General features: G+C 43.2%; 1 long non-coding RNA gene across 1 annotated transcript; it reads left to right on the forward strand.

Moving 5' to 3' along the window:
* Positions 1-2,228: 2,228 nt before the first annotated feature.
* Positions 2,229-3,247, forward strand: LOC124673829. The gene is made up of 3 exons (XR_006992839.1): positions 2,229-2,272; positions 2,930-3,046; positions 3,174-3,247. It is a non-coding gene; the product is annotated as an uncharacterized LOC124673829 (long non-coding RNA).
* The last annotated feature ends 520 nt before the right edge of the window (positions 3,248-3,767 follow it).

Raw genomic sequence — 3,767 nt, forward strand, 5'->3', positions numbered from 1 at the left:
CCTATGGTTTGAACTTTGGTGGTACAACCACCCTCCTAACCACCCAACCTCAGATTGGTTCTCATGACTATTTCTAAAAATCTGACGTGAGTTGTTTTGACCTAGTCTTTATTAGTGCACCATCTAAAGGTATAAACGATGCCCCCCATAGGGGGATTCACAGCGAATGAAGCACGTGAACCGTCGGATTTTTACTGTGCCTGGCCAGTATTCGATCTCAGCCGTCCATATCTGGCAGCAGCGTGCTAGCGAAAGCCATGCACTGGCCGTTGTCTACCCACATCTGGCTGCGTTTGGGTCCTACGGTTCGGCGGGTCCACACGTCAGTGTCTACGGCTTCGTTGGTGGCGAGCTAGCGTGCAAAATATCTTCGCCGCGCCGACCGAAACCCTATCTCACCCAATCCCGTGCGCCTCCCTCTCCCCAATCCCCTCTCGTTCCCACACCCCATCTCCAACCGGGAAGAACATGGCAGCGGCGGCGGCGGCGACCACGCGCCTGGGCGACGGCGAGCGCGTGCCTGAAGACGGCGGCGGCGAAGGTGCGCCTGGGCGACGACGGCGAGGGCGAGCGCGCGCCTGGGCGACGGCGGTGACTACGGCGGCGAGCGCACGACTGGAAACGGCGGCGGCAAGCGTGTGCCTGGGCGACGGCAGCGACTACGGCGGCGACATCGAGCGCGCGACTGCAGACGGCGCACGCGTGGGTGATGCGGCAACGACGGCAGCGAAGGCGCGCACGGACGACGGCATCAAAGGCGCGCCTGGACGTCATCGGCGGCGAGCACGCCTGGACGCTGCACAACCCCATCTCCAGCTGCCTCAAGTACCACGCCGGCGTCCACCCCAAGTTTCGCGGACTCATCACCGGCCTCGCACAGGTGACCCTCGCCTTTGTAATTTATCTGCGTATGAACTCCTCCGTGCACTCGATCCCCTTTTCCTTTGCGATGTTTGGCGTACGTAGGGGTTCTACCGGCTGGTTCTTGTTGCTGCCCTCAAGATTGGACTGCTATAGTTCATATCCAGTACGATTTGGGATATTAGAGTACGATTTGGGACATTCGAGTGGGCGTTTCTTCCTTGCTTGTTGGGCATCTTTGTTTAGAACTTAAAAGCAGGGGACGTGTTTGATTAAATGCTTAAGAGGAAAGTATGCGGGCCTAGATAGGTTCTTGTTGGTTTGTTGTTGATATATAGCATTCGGCCAATCTGTGTGGAATTAGTGATTTAGTTCTCCGTGTTCTATGATGAGGGCATCAGATCATGAAGTATGTTGTGGGAGGAATATACTTTGGTGATTTTTTTTTTTGTGAAATATGATAATAGATGTTGTGTGCACACAAATGCTGCTGTTTTGCATCAATCACTTGCCATGTATTTTTGCAAATTTTGATTCCTGCGACTGCAAATGTACATTGATCCAAATTGTTGCCACAGCCTTATCTGCCAAGAGTTCTTTTGTTCTGGGAATATTAATTAATAGTACAGTATTAGTAGTTATTTGAGCTATCAAAAAACCCCAGTTAAGGAACGGTAATTCTATTCTGACGGTGCCACGAGAGTAGGCAAACCAGGCGAACCAATCAGGGCTCGCTTCGCCCGACAACACACTAGCTATCCCGATTTCCATCTCTCCTCATCGACGCCGCTTGCATTGTACCTCCGCATCTCTCGCGTGCTCTATCCTTGTAATCCTATCCTCTCTCTCTCTTCCTCTCTTATGACATTGTTTGACATTGTTTAATTTCTCCGGGTTTGTATATTTGGCCATATAAACGAGCATATGGCTGGATAACATTGTTGGCATGTGAGGAAAGACTATCTGTTATGTAAATTGCACAATACTGTCACTTTTCTTTTACATTCAGTTGCCGCTGATTCAGCGTTTTTTGTACTGAATATTAGGACAAGATTTGTAGATTCTATAGTGACACTATGAATTTATTTGTTATCTTAGCTAGAACCTCTTACTTTTTTATCTAAATCAAGAAGGTCTTAAGAAACAATAACACATTCATTTATTTTCCCCATTGTCTTCTCACTGATGACACTCTTTTATTTGTACTTCAGCTCATGGTCGGTTTTCTCGATATTATTTGCCTCCTTAATTCTTGTGATTTCTTGTAGATACTATATCTCATTGCAATGTGCTCAACTCTACAGATTCTGTGGTAGGAGCAAAACAAGACATGATTGACCTCACCGTGCGCTCTAAAAGGAATCATCACAAAGATTGGAGAAGCTGCTAGGACACTTCATATAAACTAAAGGTACGTATGGCCATGACTTATTGGCTTATAGTTTATGAGGCAATTATGGTTCAAAGTTGGGCTTCTCTTTTTAGGCTTTTTAGATGTAGTTTCTTAATCTATCTCAGGTCTCAAAAAGTTATCCTTCATTTATTTTGATGTAATATTTTATATTCTTGCAGTCTTGAAACATTTTCTTTAGTGAGGTTGTTCACTTTTTTATTCTTGCAGTCTTGAAAATGAGAAAGTGAACAACTTGCATGAAAAGGTTTTATCTCTCTCCCTCATCTAAGCCAACCGTGCGGCGACAGGTCGCCCAATGTTGGAAACATTTTCTTTAGTAAGGTTGTTCACTTTTTCATGCAAGTTTCTACTTGAAAACCTTTTTTTCTAATGTATGAAAGCCTCGGTGTTGCTCCCTCACCTATCACTATCTGCAATGTTTCTTCAGTTTTATATCCAAGCTATGTGTTTAATATTGTGTATTCAACTCTTGATAACTGAACACGAGGCTTTAAATGCAGCTTGTAGATAGAAATTTTGAACGGCAAGGACATGCAAGGTTTAAGTTTTGTGATATTGATAGTAATCCAATGCATTTACTTCTAGCAAATCTGCACTACATGGAAAACATTCTATGCTTTTGATATGATACTAACATTTTCCTGTCAATAACAGATTCAAGTTTTCATGTTCGGTAACAGTACACCAGTTGGGCAATTTGGATCATGTTATGCTCAGTGAATTTTGTCTATGCGCAGGTTAAAGACTCTCAAATTGATTTTAAACTTCTACGTAAGTATTTATAGCTTTATTTTCTTTACTTGCAATCTGGTTTTGATCTGTTGTAGAACACACTGCAGAAATTTGGCGTTAGAGCTCACCAAAAATATTTGTTCTCACCCACAACAATATGTTTCAGCCAAACTTCGAATTATTTCATTATTGGATGTTTTCATCTGCATAAATCGAAGCAAGGGGGAGATGAAGGAGGTTATTGGCTTCTTTTAACTTCCGATATGATCTTTCGTATATTTGATGGCATATCAGTGTATAGGTAGAAGAATGTACTGTTTCTTTCAGTCTATGTTTGTCCTATCGTGGTTTTGGGCATATGCTCCAAGATTGCCATTACTCCCTGTCAAACTTATGGGCTCAGGACACATTATCCTATGTTGTTGCCCCTCAGTCTTCTAATTGTGTTTCTCTTCATGTTTCATTAGTCAAACTATAATTTGTGTACCAAGACTATAACTATTCTCCTCCATATGCTATTCTAATTTCTCTTTCCTCTTTATTTGTTTTCTATTAGATTTGTATATTCTCCTAAGCCATGTTTCTGCAGTTATCTGCATTTAAGCCCCACTACTGCATTTCGTCTTTTAGTTATACCATACTGATTCACTTTTCATTTGCATAGTATGTATGTTCAGTTGGTGTTGCAAAAATATGCTAAATGTTTACAAGCTTGGTCTCCTAGAAAATGTGATGCTACTATCTGAGAAAGTTACTTATT

The sequence above is a fragment of the Lolium rigidum genome, chromosome 7 (assembly GCF_022539505.1).
Source record: "Lolium rigidum isolate FL_2022 chromosome 7, APGP_CSIRO_Lrig_0.1, whole genome shotgun sequence".
Lineage (NCBI taxonomy): Eukaryota > Viridiplantae > Streptophyta > Magnoliopsida > Poales > Poaceae > Lolium > Lolium rigidum.